Source organism: Lingula anatina, chromosome 4, assembly GCF_051362555.1.
Source record: "Lingula anatina isolate TDL-2025a chromosome 4, LinAna3.0, whole genome shotgun sequence".
Lineage (NCBI taxonomy): Eukaryota > Metazoa > Brachiopoda > Lingulata > Lingulida > Lingulidae > Lingula > Lingula anatina.
The window spans coordinates 6,334,118-6,356,539 of NC_141770.1; the positions used below are offsets into that span (position 1 = coordinate 6,334,118).

A 22,422-nucleotide genomic window follows, 5' to 3' on the forward strand; every position below is an offset into this window, starting at 1 on the left:
CAGCAATTTCACCTAAATCACCAATGAACACATTATCAAATCCATTTATAAATTCTACAAGTCCGGTGTCGAACTCTTAATTTCTGTTTTTAGTAAACTTCAGTCTCATTCTCTAAATGTACTGAAATAAAAAATGAGACGACTTACGCTCATTGTGTGTCTTTCTTTCAATGTTCAGAAGGAAAAAAAGGATTATCGTCTCTTGAAATTTGAGTATTTGCTGTCTTGTTGAGTAAGAGATGCCATTTTACGAATCAAGATCGATTATTTTATTTCTCAGGTGAAGTATGTAGAATTAAGAAATTTCGTTTCTATTTGAGAAAAATCCCTTCTTGAAAAGCTGATTTCGTACATGTAAATACCATTCATATGATGGAAAAGACACTATTTTCGTGTTTTACTTATCTCTGAACGTAGTTCTTACAATTTAAAATATGTACAAGTTTTATCCTGAAATATATGTTTTCTGCCATTAATCAGTTGAACAAATACATTTATGGGAATGAAAATTGCTTTATTTTCCAAATTTAACTGTTTTCGGCAATTCTGTCTTAACAGCATCATTCTATCGACCAGATGATGCAGAAATTATTGATGTACATTCGAATTTATTCGAATTTATGTTCAGAAGGTTTTTTTTCGAATTGAAAATAGATGTAGGAAATATGAGAAAAATCGTTATCTGTCCCTTGGATTTTAAGCATGATTTCATGTAAATGTAGTTTGTTTTCTAATTGAAAATGGATGTAGTAGACTATAGGAAATATGAGAAATATCGTGATCTGCCCATTGGATTTTAGCCCAAATTTCATAAGTGAACATGTAGTTTGTTCTCTAAGTAGTTTTTGCAAGGAATTTTTTTTTATTTCATATTCACTTTACTATCTAATGTTCATTAGTCTTTCCAGTTTGTCAATAGCTGTTAGTATAAAAGTTGTATATATATATATTTATATATATATATATTTTATGTAGGACTTTTGACACTTTTTTTGCCAAACATAACGAAAGTGCGTATCCGTTTTTTGCTCCCAACAATAAGTGTTTGACTGAAAAAAGCGTGCAATTTTAAACAGAGCATTTAATAAAAATCTCATAATTGTCATTATTATATAGAAAAAAAAAAACAATGGCGGATCCAGGACATTTTAAAGGGGTCAGATGTTGACATTTGGAGCGAGATGGAGTATTTTGAGGACTTGATCATGTGAGTCCAGAATGGGTCTCTCTCCTCGGGGAGGGCGGAGACTAGATCCACCTTTTTATTTTATTTTTTTTTTTTTTATTGAAGAAGTTGAAATATTTTGTTTTTGTCGTTAAGAACAAACATAAGACCATTAGTGTGGTAAATAGTTTATTTGTCAAGTCGAATATATAAGAATGTTATATTTTTTACACCTGCAAGTGAATTTAAATGCAGGCATCATAATATTATACTATAATATCATAATATTCTTTTAGATACTAAACGCTTTTTAACTTGTAGTAATAAAAAGACTGAAGACGATGATATTTTACAGGTATATGTTTTATAAATATTTGAATACATAAAAGCAATTTGTATTGCTCTTAATAAAACACTTATTGAATATACAAAATGTCTTAGTGTTTTTACTGATGGCTACATGGCTCAGTGAAAGCCTGGGGTTGGGGTTCGATTCCTGGCTCGGGCACTTTGGAATTACAAAGGGGTGCTATTAGAAATTTTATTTGCTTACTATAAGAAGAAAGTCTACCCGGGGACGGTGGGTGGGAACACTTAGAGGAGTAGGTAACGCGCTTGCCTCTGAGACAGAAGGTCCCCAGTTCGATTCCTGGCGCTTCTAGGTCCCAGCAAATTACCTTTTGTAAAAATAAACCCAAATAAACAATTCAAACTACTATAAGAGGATCATACGAATGAGGAAAAACGCGAACTGAGACAGTGGCTCAGTAGGTAAGGCGACAGACTAAGAAGTAGAAAAGGACGAGCTAGGAGTTGAAAACCAAAGGTTCAAGTCGAGCTGAAGAAAAGAAAGTCAAGAATAAACATGAGACATTTTGCACATCACCTATTACAACTTTTATAATAATAATAATCTTTATTGGTTCTAGCACAATTTACAAAGGCTATGACCAAACAATTACAACATAGATATCATATATAAATGCTCAGTATGTATACTAAGTGTACTCACTAATGTACGTTTTTATGTACGTTTATTATAACAAATACAAACAACTACACCATACAGATGTATGCAAATTCCAAACATTACGTTTTGGCTCTACATAAAAAGTAATTTTCATAACGACTGCGCAATTTGAGATATAAATTAATCTTAAATACAACTATCTACAACTAAATGTGTGGGAGATTATATACATTTTGAATATTGTCGCTCAAGATCAATCATTTTGGTTTTAAAAAAGTGCTCAAGAACACTGCATTCAAGACGACATAATACTGACCAGAACATGAAATTCTCAGGTTTTTGCCCAGAGTTAAAAGAGAAAGTTGAAGATTTGACGATGTTTTTTACATCCATCTTTCAAAGTTGAATTTGATGTATTTGTCTTGTGACTGATCCAAAATTTCTCTAGGGACATTTTTTATCCAAATTCAAGGGTGGTAACAGTATAGAAAATTCAAAATGCATATGATCTCATGTAAGCGTTCTCCCCGCACGCGGGTACACACTCCTGACCCCACAACTAACTGTATGTCCCCATGCTGATGATCACACACAACACCAAACAGCAGTCAAACATTATTCAGTTCTGTAAATTTAATGAATGCTTTCTCATAGATAAATAAATATGTTTTTCTTCTCTTTAAATCTTAAAATAGGAACAAATTTATGCGCCGTGCGAATCAAGAACAGCATGAAGACATGGTCAGTTTACAACCTTATCCTAGTCAATAGTCATTTTATACAATATTACGTAAACAAAATTAAAAAGGTTATGCAAAAACAAGTTTACTTAAAATAACTATACGGTCACTTGTGCTCAGTGATTCAGAAACACTCAGCAAAAATAACCCAACAGCATGTGCAGGACTGGCACCTAATCAGGCCTTTTGTTCTCAATCACTCCTTGATCCCGACCGAAATATAGAATAAAGAAAGTGCCAAGTACAAGATCAGCATTAAATAAAACACTGAACTTCCTATTTTTTATCAAACTTTTAGCCTTACCAATCAAAGTGTCATCTTTCTGATGAAATTTTGATTTTTCACATTTGATTAGACAAATGCCACAAAACAAAGGATTTTAAACAATAATTCAGTAAATTGGCAATTAACTGGCCAAATCATACACTAAACTACAATGTACCAAATATAAAAACAAATACGTATGCAGATTTTATGTTAATTCAATAAATATTTTATTTTGTTTTTAGAGGATTGGCAAAAGTTGACAGTCTACAAAAGTTCGTCAAATTACTAGGAAATACCGATACCCCCTCCCCCCCCCCCCCCCCCACCAAAAAAAAGTTTTGCGACAACTGTAGTTAACGATAAGAATATGATAAGGATTTTCAAGTTATTAAAGGATACGATAAATGCCAGTCCTGCACGTACACTTTAATTGTCAAAGGATGCCAAAATAAAACACTTTGTTTCTCTTAACAATTCCGCTTTGTAACGAAGGCAAAAAGCCAATTTTCCTTCTTAAATAACCAAAACATATAAATTTCGAAAAAAAAAACGACCCAACCCCTGGTTTGATTTTCTGAAAACAAAAACATTTCTACCGCCTCCCAGCAATAAAACTATGGGTCTATCACAGATCAGACATACTACTCGCATATCAAAACAGCGGGAACCAAAGGAAGTTTATTCTTACCATGCGTCATATCCATAATTTTAGAAAGGCCTGTTTTAATACGTGTAGGCAATTCTGTAATAACTTGAGCACATTTTATAATTTCATACTTCCGATAATTCTAAAGTGTCATAATTTGGATTACAGTGTTAACAGCTTATTGTAGTTTTATATCTCGGTCATTTCTTCCAATAAAAGATTCTTGTAAAATATCCTTCCAAGAAAAGATTCCTGTATACATTTTACGCACGAGTCTACTAATTTTTTTAAAGTTAACTTCATTAAAATCAATATTTGTATCCATATCCAATTTAAAAATGTATTTTTGAGTGCATAACAAAGCGTCTTATTACATATTTGCCCACACATATAATTTTACAATCAAACATTGAACCGGTCGTACTAGCACAGCGCTCTACCTGCACATCACGTAATAATAAATTTAAAACCATTTATTTATTTACATAGATCACTTAAGCAAGGCACTTTTTTGTTTTAGGATAACTTAAAATGTGTCGTTTCAGGTTCGAGAACTGGTGGGTGTGAACAAAAAATTTAAATTGTGATAAAAACATCGTGTGCGGATAGAGTGCTGTACTACAACTTATTTACACATGTATTATGATATACCAGTGACGTGCAGAGTTGACGCTTGGATTTAGTCCATTTTATCAGAAGTTTCAAGAATAAAACACTCGTTATACGCTGCACTTCATTTGATACACGTTTTGATGCAGAATATTACAAACCAAAGCAAATATTACATTTCAAACCAAAGCAAATGTCAACCCTGTAAGTTGACTATACGACAAGCTTCGACACGCAAGACAACGTTGACATGGGTGCGGGCGCTGGCGAACACGAATCTGATGTTTTTTTCTGGGAGTGCGTCCAATCTCATCGTAGACGGTTGTTACGAGGCACTGAAATTAAATGAAAAATGAAGTAAATTAAACAAAATTCATAATAATGTCTAAGGAATTGACAAAGAGAAATACATAATATTAATAATAATCTTGATTAGTTTTTTACTTTCTTAGTTATACGTTATTCTGCGTATTTTGTGGGTAGAGTGATATAAATTCAGGATTTCATAGCTACATGTGCTTATTATAACTTCTTCGGATTAATTTTACCAATTACTTCATACCAATGCATCCATAATTATATAAGTTCGTAAATGCTGGCACTTAAGCTCAACTTTTTAATTATAAAATCAAACACTTTATGCAAACAATTTATATCAGATTATAATATCAAGGACGGTATGTAATCGAAATTGCAATCAGAAAAAAATGAAGTCAAGGGAGGTCGACAGTGACAAGCAAATATACGTTTGCTTTCCTGGTCGCGGCTAATTTGTTTATTGTCAGTTAACTTTAATAAACAGGATTTATTTGTACAGGCCACTGTCAAAAAATAAAAAAGGCACCCGTTGGGAGCTGAGAATGTTACAGTAGTTACCTGCTTTGTCGTCTTGCTTTGTTTAAGACGGAATAACGTGTTCATACCTTTGGACGACTGGAATAATCTTCTCGCTTCTTTATGAGCAAATACTTTCCTTCTGGAAAAAGCAACATAAAAAGTTATTAAACTTTCCAAGCTCATTTCGGCATTCATTTCAATGAAATATACCGAAGAGCCATTACGCCTGAAGTGGGAAATGAATACTTTTTGATAATTTATCGCCATCATAAAACGATCAGTGTTGCCTTATATCATCTATACAGTACTTACAACAAACTACATCAGTTCTCAGTGCCAAAATTTCAGTCTACGTGGGGAAATTGTGGCAATGTGGCACGTGAAGCTTCTTCCTCTTCCTACTGACCTTGGTCCTATCTGAATACCTCTCACCAAAATGCTCACCTGGTTTACATAATAATAGCACTGACTGTGGGATTGTGTTAGAGAAGACACGATGCGGCTTAACGCAATCTAAACGTTATCATCAGGTTATTGCACCAAGGAGTTATAACTCCTTGAGTTTGTACATGTATATCTAACATTTTAATTTTTATGGAGCAGTACATATGAACCCAAACACATATGAACCCAAATCACATAAGAATCAGTTTACTGAGTTACGCATCATTCGTGAAGGTATTGTTTTCATTGTTTGTTCTCTGTTGTCGCGACTCTGTGGTTGCGTACGTGCAACGTTATATATGTGCGCACGAATGTTATTACGTCGCTTATTCTTCTTTGTTACGCTAAAATGATACATACGTTACCGATACATACGTTACCATGAAGCGTGTAAATATTTATTCTATTTTCATTGGTTTTCTTTCGCTTTGTGGGCCAAAACTTATGTCTTTTATTTGTGTTTCATTAAAATAGTGTTGGCGCACAAAAGGAGAGACAACCAATGAAAATAGAATAAAAAATATTTTCACGCTTTATGGTAACGTATGTATCAATTTAACGTAACAAAGAAGAATGAGCGACGTAATAACATGCGTGCGCACATATACAACGTCGCTGACTTGATATCTGTAAGATTCTGCAGGGTGAAACGGGAGACATGGCCTAGTCTTTTACCTCTCAAAAAGTTTGCAATATACTTTGTCTTTCAGTGGTCCCCGATTCTTTAATATTACCAATGTTATCACTTTGAACCGCATAAAACACTTTTGGAAGTAAAAGAATCATATTAGAAACTATCACTACACTTTCTTTTTATCATTTTATTTTTATTCATCTTAGTACTGCCATTGGCATATCTACTAGTGCCTCAATTTAGGACTCATTCCCAATGGAACTATTGATCTATGTAAATCGATCCAGCTCCACAGGGACTCTTGCTGAATGAAATTGGATTGGCTCGCCTCCTTTTGTTTATAACATGCTTGTTTTCCATTTTCTACTCAAAGCTAGGGGGTGGTATGCTAATCTCTTAATCTGATTACATTCAGCAAGAGTCCCCCTGAATTGATCTACCTAGACAGATAAAACACTGAATGCACTCTTATTTTTATTGGGACTGAGTTCTTAGACCTAAATATTCTTACACAGTCATATAAATAAAACAACAACAATAAATAATAATAATAATATATAAATAATAATCTTTATTGAGCACTAAAATGCATACATATTACATTTTACAGGCTCTCTACACTAGTCATAACAACTTAGCAACAATTATACAAAGCTATACAATACTTATTGAATGATTACTGGGAAGCAGAACAGAATAAAACGACTATTGCTATTGGTGGGTGTCGTTTTTTCAAACTTTCAGTTATATATAGATATAATGTTCTCAAACACGATTCACTTTTTGGACTGAGCAGCCACTGAATTTTTTCATGATCTGTTTTCTGCTCAGGAGGTATCATTAATCTAATTCTTCTGTCACTATGTTCTTCACATTTCAGTAAAAAGTGGATCTCCGTTTCAATTTCATTACAGTGGGGGCACTTGCGATTTTCAGTAGGGGTTTTAGGGGATGTATAGCGGCCACGTTCAATTTCTAATTCCTGGTCACTAATCCGCATTTTTGCAATAGTCTTCATTTCTGATGGGGTGACTTTCATTGACAGATATTTTTCAGGGGTGTAAGTTTTTTTAAGTAATCTGTATGTCCTGAGTTTACTGTAGTTATCACTTTCCAGGTCTTTCCAAAATAGTTTAATATTATTAGTTTAATAATATTATTTAATGTTGATTTATAATTAAAAGTTGGTTGGTACATTTATAATGTTGAAATGATAATTCTCAGAAAAACAAAGGCCAAATACATTTTCAAGAAGTGCATTAAAGTTGAAAGTTATGAATACAGTTTATAAAATCATAATTATAATTACCTAAAATAATACACGTATGATAAATAATGACAATAACTGCATTGCAGACTTTCAATTTAATTTTCAAAGACATTAAAACTGTATTTACCGGTATAAACATCTGTACAGCGCTTTTTACTTACATTTGTGCATTAAAAATGTTCCCATGTAAATTTATATGTACATATTTCATAAGGAAACAAAAGCCTGAAATTCACTGCAAAGAGACTGTAGTTTGCCGCTTTTAAAATGTTCTCTCTCTCATCACTGTATATCATGTCCACAGTGTGTTCAGTGATTTCTATGTGAGACTACAGACACATATACAACTATGATCATCACTATATCTCATGTCCACAGTGTGTTCAGTGATTTCTATATGAGACTACAGACACATTTACAACTATGATCATCACTGTATATCATGTCCACAGTGTGTTCAGTGATTTCCATATGAGACTACAGACACATATACAACTATGATCCCCACTGCACTGATGAATAAAAAAGTCACATCATATATATATTATCTGGTTGGGGTTATGTGTGTAAATGAAATATCTTAAATATGACAGTTAGGCACCATTCACAATAGATCTGAGTGCTAACTGATCTGCCAACTAAATATGGCGGACCACACTTCAAAAGAGATGACGCTGATTCCTGATGGTCTCCCTGCCTCCACACACGCCATATAACAGATTAATTCTTGGCTGCGAGTTTTAATTACTAGGCCCCTGCAGTTAGTACTCGGATCATCTATTCTGAATGGAGCCTAAGTGTTAAAGTAACTCTCAGGTGGTGAAAAACTGGAATTTTTTTTATTTATCAAGTATCCTTCATCAGTTTTGTATACATACCCATTGTAAGCATAAGTTTTACCCCCTACCCTGGTTCTGTATGATATTATTTGTTACTGAGCACATTCAGAACAGTGGATTAACAGATCCTTGGATCAAATATGCATAATCCCAGTGAAGAATCTATTCAGTGTCTAATCAGGAATTAAGTTTTTTAGTGGGTCACCATATTTGATCCATGGATCTGTTAGTCTGAATGTGCTCAAGGAGGCATGAGAGAGAAAATATAACAACAGTTATAGGAGTCTGAAATTTTCTAAGTATTTAATTTCTCTTTCTCACCTCGCTTTATCTATGCCTCTCTACAACTTCAACCCAGTTTCTCTTAAATAAAATTCTGCACTAATGAGCTTAATTAAATAAATAAACATTCTTTGATTACAAACAGCTCCAGAATTACCAGGTGGGAATTTACTAGGTACCAGTACTTATAACAGGCATTAACAATGTGATGATTCAGTCACCATTCTGACTTGCTTAAGGGATCTTGGATATTAACGAAAAACTCCAAAACTAATGCAGCTAATGAAATTTCCTATTAACTTAAAGATAAGGTCTAGCAAGCCAAACAATTTTTCAAAGTTTGTAGTCACAGTGTAACACGAGTGACGTAATATCAGCGTTTTGAGGCTAAAATTGTCTTTTTTTTAATCAAGAATTTCTCTTAAACAAAAAGCCCTATTAATACGATTGAAATAGCTATCTAAAAGTTAGCACAAACTCCAGTGATCTCTGTCAGGATTTTCTCTTTTTATTTTTGCTTTTGATTTTATTTTGATAAAACGTGAATTTTACGAAATATATATGGACCTTCCAATTTCAGTATTAATAACTTCAAAAATAAAAGTTCAATCCAAAAACCAAGACTCAGTCGACTAGATATTATCCTGAAACAGAGACACATCAAATTTCATGTCAATCTGACAGTTACAGAATGAGATATGGGTATTGAAGTTTAGACTATGTTATCAATCTTCAAAGCTGAGAAATCGCTCCTAAACCATTTTGCTCAGGTAATTGGGCTATTTAAGCAAAATAATTGCACCTCCACCTTACCTGTTATCATCTTGTTGATCGGGAAGGTCTATACACCATTACGTGTTAAAATTGGGTTGTTTGTTTCTATCTAGATGCCAGAAAATCTTACTTTTGTACGCAAACTTATTCGTACCACGAAAGCCGCTCTTCCCTGAGAAATGATTGACAGCTGAGTAGGTCTACCTTCTCTCGTTTCACTGACGCAATGAATCATAATTGTGCCTGACGCAGTAGGAGTCTGTGCACTGTCTAGGAAGTGTCTAAGGAAGCGCTTACAAACAAAAAGAGGATTACTTGGTGTGCCAGCAGAGGAAATTTGCCACCGCTGCGTGGACGCCGCTCTACACGCCAAGACGCGAAAATTGAGAAAGAAATGGCCGAATGTGGGTACGCATATGCCATGATGCCACAGAGTGCCAAGACCGTAATATGCGAATTTGAAAATGTTTTGGGTGGCAATATTACTTAAAAACTTGCTTGCTATTACAATCTTTATTGTGCATAAAATGATTGCCTAACGATTTTTTTCTGACAACCCCAGACGTTGTACGAATACTCAGCAGTTCAAGTGTGATCTCGAGTCTTTACCTAGACGTGATTTAGACGCTATAGGAGAAAATTTAATATATCGTACACTCTCTTTCAAAATTCTCTTGCTTTCCTCGCTCATCCGTTTTCTCACGACTTTCTTTCTTCCCATGACTGTTTATATAACTGTGTTCTGCTTAGCTGACGTAAGACTTATGAGCTGCCAGGGCACGCGTAACAGCTTAAGAAGTTAGACAACCATTCTTGCCCCGCCCCCCCCCCCCCATAGTAACGGTGCTTGACAACGGAGGCGGAGCCTAAAGCCTACCACCCGTACCAGTCAGGACAGGTAGAAAAACTCGTCCAAATGTATATTTTTAGTCCGTGTTTCACAAATATAACTTAATTGAGTATTAGATACAAAATTGATTATTTCTAACGTATAAAAAACTAAAAATCGAGTTTTAGACGTATTTTTAATATCCTAGACCCCTTAATCCAGTATTGGTTTATTAGCACTACATGTACTTTAGGCAAGCTAACTCAATAAATAACTTTGGATATTTAAGATAAGAAAAAAATTGTCTTTTCATTCAATTTTATTTTTAAAAATCTACATAAAATTACAAAGTAAGCAACAAAAGTAATAATAAGTGCTTATCTTTTATTAAGACTACTATGACATCACAACAGTACTGTACATATTAGTATAAAAGCTTCAATATATTTATTGCCAAAATTTGCTAAATTTTTTATTTTAAAGAAATATTAATGAAATGATTTCCTCCATATTACTTACACAAAATTGCTGCAGACATCTTTTATACTACTGGCAAACCATAAGATGAGCACTAACATAAGACTAGACAGCAAAGCTGGCAAAATATACAGACACAAAACACAAAACAAGGTGCAACAATAGAGTTAAATATATTTTTTTCTGTGACAGCACCGAATATGGGCCAAGGCCTATGGGTTTGCAAATTCACCAGTTTTACCATTAGTTATATAATAGCTTGTTTCAATACTTATAAAACTGTGCACATGTATTGGTAAAAATAGTCAAATCCTGTCAGTTTTTAATTCAAACAGCTTTTTTTTACTAAACAAAACCTCTCTGCATATTTGATGTAAAACAAAAACATGGTTTGGTATCTATGGTAAGACAGTCACCAAAATACTTGCAAAAAATTAAATAAATAAATAAATAAATAAATAAATAAATAAACTAGAGGATCAGAGAGGCGATACCGCCTCTGGATATTGTACCACCAGCTGGAGTAAGTGCATTCGTATGGAAACCCGCCCCCCCCCCCAAAAAAAAAAAATGGACACCACCACCAGTCTTGTGTTTGACAATTAAGCTCTATAAAATGCAATAAAGAAGAGTTTTCAAAATATGCAAAAGAAAAAAAAAATCGAAAAAACATAACTGTTAAAATGGTCCAATCAAGCAGATGTTCAAATTGACCTGTATTTTCCTAACACTGATCACTCCTGTGATTTTCTAGACAATAGGCCAATTGGTTTTCCTTGAAATGTGTTATCAGTATTGCATATATACTGACAAAAGAGAAAACCTAGGGACAACAGTAGGCAATCTCTGCTAGTTTTGAAGATATGAGGGACAATAAAATATGCAGAGTTCAGTTTGTGGTGAAAAAGTAGGTCAAAGGTCAATTTCAAGGTCACAGTATATGACTTCCTATATAAGTTCAATAGTAGCTATGGGCATTTCTTTGCCAATTTTGGAGATATGAAGGCCAGGAAACATGCAAAGTGCAGTTCATCATAAAAAGTAGGTCAAAGGTCAATTCCAAGGTCACAACAAGATTGCCAGTATATTACTTCCTATTAAAGTTTAACAGTAACTATGGTTGTATCTCTGCCAGTTTTGGAGATAAAAGGGCTGGAAATTTTGCAAAGTTCAGTTCATGGTGAAAAGTAGGTCAAAGGTCAATTTCAGGATCATATTTAGATTGCCAGTATATGATTTCCTATTCAAGTTCAATAGTAACTATGGGCTTATCTTTGCCAGTTTTGGAGATATTAAGATCAGAAAAGTTGCAAAGTGCAGTACTGAAAAGTAGGTCAAAGGTCAATTTCAAGGTCACAGTTAGATTACCAGTATATGACTTCCTATTCAAGTTCAACAGTAACTATAGGCGTATCTTTGCCAGTTTTGGAGATATTAAGATCAGAAAAGTTGCAAAGTGCAGTTCATCATGAAAAGTAGGTCAAAGGTCAATTTCAAGGTCACAGTTAGATTACCAGTATATGACTTCCTTTTCAAGTTCAATAGTAACTATGGGCGTATCTCTGCTAATTTTGGAGTATTTCACATTTTCCCCACTGAATATTGCGATATTGTAATTTTTGATATAGCGCAACGCCTAAACCATATCGGAAACAAAAAATGGACACCACCTCCAGTATTGCACTTGACAAGGTCTACAAAATGCAATAAACAAAAGGTCTCTGGCATTTACCGATCCAGAATTAGAGCGAGTTTTCAGTTTCGGTATTTAATGGCTGCTTCTCCCGTGAAAATGCACCGATTGACCCCAAACTCCCCAAGATGAAAGGAGTCCCCAATGGTAAACCTTCACTATAACAGGAGAGCTTAGGGCTGTGTAGTTTCCAAAACTTAACACAAACAAATATTTTTTTTTCAGAAAATTCCTATTTTTAGAAAATTTTGGCTTGTTTGACCTTGAACAAAAGGTCAAAAGTCAAATCCAAGGGCATATTTGGAATCTCCACATATGACTTTCGGTCAGACTTCTGTAGTAATTTTTCCCTTAATTCCTTTGGTTCGGGAGATATTTAGCATTGAATTTTCAAAAATTTTGACAAGGGTGTGTTTCAACAAGCGTCACGCCCAGACCAATGCACCGACAGAGACAAAAAAACCAGGGTGTTCAAGTTGAGATTATATGTGACCTAAATCCAAGAGATGGGGACACAGGTCCTTGCGGTCTAGGAGGAGAAGCGGTAACGGTGACTTGTTTCCGGCGCCCGACTGCGGAGCCGGCGGAGCTGCAGGAGCCGGCGGAGCCGCAGGAGCCGGCGGAGCTGTACGAGACGGGTCGGGACTAAAACCATGAGTACCGCCAGCGTACACGCTGGTGGTACTAATAAATAATGATATTTTAAAATTTTTTTACTCAGTCAAAGTGGGGGGAAGGGGGGCATGCACCATGTTCAGAATGAACACAAGTGGATGTCTGGGGATGGCTACAGGAACATGGACCCTATCTCCTGATGTCAGGGAGGGGAAAAAATGGTTGGAGCCTGGTACACAAATCTTGACTGCATTGAGACAAATCATCTCCAACAAAAGATTTCAGGAACCTTGGTTACAGGCACTGCAAAACTTCTAGAACACAGTCGACATCAGAAGGATTGGGATGAGAAGATCTCCTTATTCTTTATGTCCTACCGCAGCTCACAACACGACAGCACTGGCTAAACCCCAAATCTAATGGTGTTAGTTAGAAAAATTGATTTACCGGCCTACATGTATATTGTTTCTGGATGACCATGTTACATGAAGTAGATAATTTTAATTTGGTGATGATTTTCCACTTTTCAGTATTTACAACTAATGGGTTGCGTGAATGAAAATTTTATACCATGTGAGACTCATGAATGATTGAAAAACTTGAGTAAAAGCCTAAATAGATCCTATGAAATGGCTCGAGAAAAAAATGAAAAGTGTGCAGAAATGTCAAAAAACAGTTGTATGATGCAAAGTTGAGAGAGAGTGAATATACTTGTGGTCAGAAGGTATATTTGAGGGATGAAAGTCATAAAAAGGGAGAAAGTAAGAAACTCAGACCCTTATATAGAGGACCATATGATGTTATCAAAGTATCCCCACCTCTCTATACAATTAAAGATAAAAAAGGAAAAATCCAGGTGGTACATCATGACAGATTGAGAAATTTTGTTGAAAGAGAGAGTGATTTTCAGTTGAATGAACCACAATTGGTGGAACCAATTGTAAAAAGATCAAGATTTGGTAGACAAATTAAGATGCCATCTCATTTAAGAGATTTCGCCTTAGAATGATTATATTGATATACAGGTATGTTTTGTTTATTAGTTAAGATATAATTGTATATAGATACTTCCTTAATTTTCGGCAGTGCTGAAATAAAAGGAACTTAATTTATTTATTTGTATTTTTTATTTTTTTTTAGACCATGGATGAATCAAACATATACAATATTCTCGCAGAGAAAGAGTATAATTGGTGCAGAAATTGGATCGAACAACCAAACACTCTGCTCAACATATCAATTAACAATATAATACCACAAAATTTACCACAGTCCAGAATGTCAATGTACATGGGAACTCTACTTAATGAAAGAGTGCTATTAGAGAAAGGAATGGATTGGATGATTGAAAATATCTATTCATATCAAAACAATATAACGAAAGAAGAATGTGTAGATATCATACTTTACTTGAGAGATAAATTGTATGGCCATTGAAAAAAAAAAAAATCCATAATAAAGATATATTTAATAAAGTATATTATAGTTTGTACTTCCTATTATATTTCAGGTAATTTGATCAAAACAACAGTCCAAGTTGGTATAGGTTTTTTAAATATTTGTTTGAATTTTGTTGTTGAGCATAATACATTGAGCACTGCATGAATAGGTTGATAGCTACTTTTGTCTTTTTTGGATTATGGTTATTAAAAAAAAAAAAAATTAAATATTACCTAACACGGTTACACTGTTCAAACTAATATGTTGCAGTTTAGCATGTGTTTTGCATGTAATCGGATTAGAGGTTGTCAAGGTAATAATTCTTTTCTTTTTACACATTTTAATGATGGTATTTTATTTGGGGATTTGGTATAAAAGTAATATTTATACATAGTAAAGGCGGCGATGCTGTAATACTATGTTAGTAACTAGAGGATCAGAGAGGCGATACCGCCTCCGAATATTGTACCACCAGCTGGAGCAAGCGCATTCGTATAGACCCCCACATACACAAAATAAGGGACACAGCCACCAGTTTTGTGCTTGACAAGCTGTAAAAATGCAATCAACAAGAATTTTTAAACTATTGCAAAAAATATATATGGTACAATCAAATTTAAGTTCTTCGTAAGATAGGTCAAGGGTCAATTTCAAGGTCACAGTAAATTGCCAGTATATGACTTCCTATTCAAGTTCAAGAGTAACTATGGACCTATCTCTGTCAAGTTTGAAGTTAAAAGAGAAAGAAATTAGCAGAGTTAACTTCATGATAAAAAGTAGGTCAAAGGTCAATTTCAAGGTCACATTTAGATTGCCAGTATATGACTTTCTATTCAAGTTCAATAGTAACTACGGACCTATCTCAGCCAGTTTTGGAGATAAAAGGAAAGCAAAATTTGCAAAGTTCAGTTCTTGGTGAAAAGTAGGTCAAAGGTCAATTTTAAGGTCACATTTAGATTGCCAGTATATGACTTCCTATTCAAGTTCAATAGTAACTATGGACCTATCTCTGCCAGTTTTGGAGATAAAAGGAAAGCAAAATTTGCAAAGTTCAGTTCATGGTGAAAAGTAGGTCAAAGGTCAATTTTAAGGTCACATTTAGATTGCCAGTATATGACTTCCTATTCAAGTTCAATAGTAACTATGGACCTATCTCTGCCAGTTTTGGAGATAAAAGGGAAGCAAAATTTGCAAAGTTCAGTTTATGGTGAAAAGTAGGTCAAAGGTCAATTTTAAGGTCACATATAGATTGCAAGTATATGACTTCCTATTCAAGTTCAATAGTAACTACGGACCTATCTCTGCCAGTTTTGGAGATAAAAGGAAAGTAAAATTTGGAAAGTTCAATTCATGGTGAAAAGTAGGTCAAAGGTCAATTTCAAGGTCACATTTAGATTGCCAGTATATGACTTTCTTTTCAAGTTCAATAGTAACTACGGACCTATCTCAGCCAGTTTTGGAGATAAAAGGAAAGCAAAATTTGCAAAGTTCAGTTCATGGTGAAAAGTAGGTCAAAGGTCAATTTTAAGGTCACATATAGATTGCCAGTATATGACTTCCTATTCAAGTTCAATAGTAACTACGGACCTATCTCTGCCAGTTTTGGAGATAAAAGGAAAGCAAAATTTGCAAAGTTCAATTCATGGTGAAAAGTAGGTCAAAGGTCAATTTCAAGGTCACATTTAGATTGCCAGTATATGACTTTCTATTCAAGTTCAATACTAACTATGGACCTATCTCTGCCAGTTTTGGAGATAAAAGGGAAGCAAAATTTGCAAAGTTCAGTTCATGGTGAAAAGTAGGTCAAAGGTCAATTTCAAGGTCACAGTAAGATTGCCAGTATATGACTTCCTATTCAACTTCAATAGTAACTATGGACCTATCTCTGCCAGTTTTGGAGATATAAGGGACTAAATGTTATAATTTTGGAGTTACCATAATGTGCCTTAAATTTCGTACAGAAAAAATTTATTAAAATAAAGAAAATGTCATTTTGGTCAAAATTCTTGAAATAGGAGGTGCTCTGAAGTTTCAGAAGTTCAAATTTGATAAAATAATGTCATTTTTGAACACAAGTTGTCTGCTTTGCCAAGCCTTTTGTTTTATTTTTCCAGAGTTCAAAATTTATTATCCATTACCGTACTGCACATTTTGCTTTTACCACCAATATGTACTTTTTGATACAGCGTAACTCGAAAACCGTATGGAATACAAAAAAACCGAGACCACCTCCAGTGTTGGGCTTTACATGCTCTACAAAATGGAAAAAAAGAATGGGTCTCTAGCATTAAGGGTTCCCGAATTAGAGACAGTTTTCAGTTTCGGTATCTTATGGCCGCTACTCCCGTGAAAATGCACCGATTGACCCCAAATTCATAGAGATGAAAGATGACCTGAAGGGTAACACTTTCCAATAATATTATTGGTTAAGTCTGTGTAGTGTCTGAATAACAGGGCAAAAAAAATTTTTTTCGTAAAAAATTTCATTTTTTTGAAAATTTTGGCCCATTTGACCTTGAAGTAAAGGTCAAAGGTCAAATCCAAGGGTATATTTGAAATCTACACATATGACTTTTGGAAAGCCGTCTATAGAAATTTTTCCCATAACTCCTTCTGTAGGGTAGATAATTAGCATTTAATTTTGCCATTTTTAGACAAGGGTGCATTGTAATGAGTGCCACACCCAGACCCCAATACCGACAAAGCCCAAATTTTACGTGGAACGAGTTGAGATTATAGGTGACCTAAATCCATGAGATGGGTACGGGGGCCCTTACCGTCTAGGAGGAGAAGCGGTAACGGTAGCCGTCCGGCGGAGCCAGCGGAACGATCCGGACGGGACCGAAACCATGTGTACCGCCAGCGCTAACGCTGGTGGTACAATTAATGAAATACTATGTTTATGATGTAATACTGTGTTAATAATGTAAAATTATGTTTATAATGTAATATGTTAATATTCATTTGAAAGAAAAAATCATTATCATGTATGTTCATTCAAGAAAATAAACCATTGTATAAGTTTATTTCAGATATGGATGATCTAGACATACTAGATGAAGCCTGTTTTGTCCCGGATTATGATGACACTGATTTGGTGGAAGATCCTACTGTCCTAATTGGTGAAGAGGGGAAGGAAGTTATCCACTCAAATTGCAGAAGGAAGAAACAGAGGAAAGAAGTTCAGTGTGGTTTGTGTCTGGTGTCCAGTGCTGACCTGAGTAGACATCTTGGACGTCATGTGAAATCTGTTCATTTGCCATGGTATATGACTCCAGGATTGGTGTGCTGGTATTGCAGATCGATGGAGAAGGACTATTCGCTTTTGCGTAAACCATGACGGTGATGTTCATTCGTATGGAACTGGTGAATTCGAGGAAAAACTGTGGATCCAATTGGTGAATGGATTTATACATTTCCTGATATTAACATTAAATATGAGAAATATATGGGAACTGATGGACTATGTGAAAAGTGAAGGACTAGTAATGTTGCCAGATAACTGTTCCAAGGAGGACATTGACTTTGTAAAAATATACATTTATGGAAATGGTATGGAGCCTAAGACTGAGATTCTGAATTCTTTGTTGACTTTGTTTCACTGGAAAACTTTGTATCATCTGTTACAAAAACTTTCATCAGAGGATCGTGAACTCAGTAGTCATTGGTATCGGCGGATGGAATTTACTTTGCTATATGGATAAAAAATGAACTATATAATGATTTGACATTTCACATTGACATTGTTATCATTACTAATGTTGTTTTGAGCAACTTTGAGTTAAAATCACTTTGTTTGCTTTTAAAGTTGATTTAAAGTGATAATGGATTTAAAACTTTGTTTTGCATTCCTAAGGATGAACATTTATGCTGAGAGATGGACTTGATTGACTTTACTTGTGTTAAAGTTAAATGTTGAATCTTGGCATAACAAGAATGAACTTAATTGCATTACTTGCTCATTTTAAAGGTAAAGTACGATTACATTTGTTAAATTATAGTAATTGTTAGTTTAACAATTTAAAGTAATGGTTTATATTGTAATAATAGGGGGGAGTTTTGTTCGACAAAAGGGGGGAGAGTGTGACGATGTAGTGTGTTAGATGAGATCATTTTATATTGCTACCGGTAGATGTCTCTGTAAGTAAAGTGTTACCCGGTGTGCAAGTTTGAATCTCTCCCGTGATTGGTAACTTAAAGGTAAAACTGTTCACTGTATAGTTGGTTCTGATTGGTAAACGTGTACTATCTGAACTTGTATATAAGGTCCGACTTGAAATAAATCGCTCTCTTTGTTGGGACTTTTGGCTCTAGCCTCTGTGTTCTTGGCTCTTTTGGTCCTCTTTGCGGCTCTCTTTGGCTCTTTGCGGCTCTTAACTCTGAGATACCAGTAAGTACATTGTTATTTGTACCTTCATAAGGCACTCGGCCGTGAAGGCGTAACAGCATGACTGATGTTGGAAGGCAGCTTGATGTCAATATGGAGAATATATAAGTACCTATGTTGATAACATCATATTATTGCTATCGTCTGTTATTTGGTACAATCATTTTTACAAGGCTTTTACTGGTTTCCTTCAAAGGGACAACAGTATTTAAATGAACAGTATAGGCCAATTCCGTTCATTATTGGAAAGTCTCCGAGGTTGGTAAGACAAAATTGAATGATGAGCACAAGAAAATGATAAGAATAGGAGCCATTGGAAAACAAAAAAGCGTTCAAAAAAGCTGTTCACCAACAGACTAAGTCCACGTCGTAGAAGTGAAATAGATGGAAATGTGATGATTATTTTTGTAGCTGATTTGAAGTAGCAATCTGTCCCCCAACAAAATGATTTAGTTCATGTAGATGTGAATAGACAGAAACACGCTGATCATTTTTTTAAAGATGTTTTTGCAGCAGATTTGCAGTAGTAACCTATTCCCCAACAAAATAACTAAGTTCACGTAGTAGTATAGTGGTATTAATTAAGTTATTCGTGAACATTTCTCTTGGATTACTGCCTATCATTACGGCACGAATGTTACATACCACCTTACATGATATTAGGTAGTTCTGCATAAAAAAAAAGAATACAGAATATTTATATAGGCCAAATTGTATTATGGTGATGACATAGAAGTCACTTTTCTTACAGCTAAGGACAAATAATATTCATTTTGCATTACAAATCTAGCTCAACGTCATGCACTTGCAAGATTCAAAGTACAGTTCCTGTATACATGTGGCAGCATACTGTGTGTTATGAAGTATATCATGTAATTCAAAGTACAGTTCCTGTATACATGTGGCAGCATACTGTGTGTTATGGAGTATGTCATGTAATTCAAAGTACAGTTCCTGTATACATGTGGCAGCATACTGTGTGTTATGGAGTATGTCATGTAATTCAAAGTACAGTTCCTGTATACATGTGGCAGCATACTGTGTGTTATGAAGTATGTCATGTAATTCAAAGTACAGTTCCTGTATACATGTGGCAGCACACTGTGTCATGAAGTATGTCATGTAATTCAAAGTACAGTTCCTGTATACATGTGACAGCATACTGTGTGTTATGGAGTATGTCATGTAATTCAGACAATTAAAATACTTCAATGAAAGGAATTACTGTTTTTACCTTTTAAAATATAGCTTATGTGTGTTGAAATCAGTCCTTATCTTAGCAACAGGCAACGAGACCATAAAACCAAATATTTGTGTTCAAGAAACAATGGAAATTACAGATAAAGTAACACCTGTTCAAATCATGGGCATTATGGAGTAACGACCAGTCATTAAAAACATTAACGCCGTCAGCAGATCCCGTCATTGCTATATTACACCATACACAATTCATACTTTGGGACTTTGCAACCTATGAACCATGAAACCTCAGACAAGTGAACCTTCTGACTAGCAAACCTTTGGAACAGCTGGACATTAGCATCATCAAACTATCAGATCAATGAACCTTCTGACTATTGAACCTTTTGAACCATTGGATCTTGGCATCATCAAACTATCAGACCAATGAACCGTCTGACTATTGAACCTTTTGAACCACTGGATCTTGGCATCATCAAACAATCAGACCAATGAACCGTCTGACTATTGAACCTTTTGAACCACTGGATCTTGGCATCATCAAACTATCAGACCAATGAACCGTCTGACTATTGAACCTTTTGAACCATTGGATCTTGGCATCATCAAACTATCAGACCAATGAACCTTCTGACTATTGAACCTTTTGAACCACTGGATCTTGGCATCATCAAACTATCAGACCAATGAACCTTCGAATTGCCGTCATCTGACAAATCATTTAACAATGAACTTATAATAATTCAGGGTTCATACAGCAAAGCGAAAAGCAAATTCAAGGACTTTCAATGACTTTTGAAGCTATAATTCAAGTACTTTTCAAGGACTTTTGAATGTTAACGAAAATTATCACCATCTATTAGTGTTCTCCCCTTTCTTTCTAATACCCTTTTTAATTACTTAATTCATACGCAGCAGTTTCTTCCAATGCCCATAACCTCAGACACTAATCGGACCAAAATCGATTTAATTTCATTTTATCATAATAATTACATGTATTCACAATTAGTTGATAATAAAAACAGCAACAATTTAATCAAGGTTTTCAAACTTTTTTATTGCAACTATTCATGTGCCCTCACATCTTTCAATATTACCATCACCAAGTTTAACTTTTGAGTTTTTCAACTTTATCAGCTAGTTCATTTTTTAACAGTTCCAACTCTTTCATTTTCTCTTTAATAGTCCTTCGGAAAGAGTTTGATTGCGTAACAAAACTTATCTGACCAGTTGTTTCTGCTTTTTCAGCTAACTTGTCAGCTTTTTCAGCTAAGAGATCAATGTCTGATTGTATTCTTTGTTTTTTGTGCTTTAGTTCTTCTATTTCTTCACATCCGTCTTTCATTTTCCTCTTTTCAGCATCAGTTCTCTTTTTTTCACGCTCGCTTTCTAGATATTGTTCATATTTCCGTCTTGAAGAAGCTGCAGAGACAAGCAGAGCATTTGTAATTGGCACTTCCAATACACCGCCCTTAGATTTCACATAGTCACAGATAATCCTCTGGGCAACAATGCTTTCCTCCTTCAAGTTTTCCACCTCTACTTTTTTGTTAATAGAAAAACCCCTCTCAACATTGGCTTGGCCATGGGACAAGACAAGCAGCATCCTACATACTTCAAATAACTTACAGTACTGATCAACCTTCATGTATGTACTCAAAAACTCGTCAAGTCTATCAGTGTTTTGATTGAAATTTGCAAATTTATCTGAACCAAATACTGAAATATTGTCTAGAAATGAATCATACTGATTTAACACAACATCACAGTCATTTTCATCTAGCCTGTTTGCATTTATCAACAAAGTAACAACTTTCTTCATCTTGACCCTACATTCATCTGGATGGGGGACCATTTCTTTGGGGTTCAGGGCAGAAAGATTCCTCACTAGAGAATAGGAAATTGGACATTTGGTCAGCATGTGCTGAGTGGTTTTAACCAAGAAGTCCTTGCACTGCATTCTAAAGTCCATCACATTTCTGTCACTTGGCTTTAAGGGTGCAGCTACATGTTGTGCTTCTTTTAGTGCTTTCTCTGTTAAAACACCAAGGTCTACTTTGCTGTAGCTGAGGTGATTTTGATCATCACTGACATCTATCTTTGAAAGCTGATCCACATTTCTGCATGCTGTGAGTACTTCTTTTTTGATGAACCTTCTCATCAGAGCCTTCACTAAACCTGCTAAGTCAGCAGACAAGAAAGGGACCATAGGTTTATCCGTCTGGTAAGAAGCCAGAAAAGGCTGAAGGTGGGCTGATACACATTTGAAAAACTGCATTTTGGCCTTGATGAACTTGTCATTA

General features: G+C 34.9%; 1 protein-coding gene across 1 annotated transcript in view; it reads right to left on the reverse strand.

The window, feature by feature from the left end:
• LOC147762152 (uncharacterized) overlaps nt 1-22,422 on the reverse strand; it is a 235,377-nt gene that overhangs the window by 152,181 nt on the left and 60,774 nt on the right. The window lies entirely within an intron of this gene.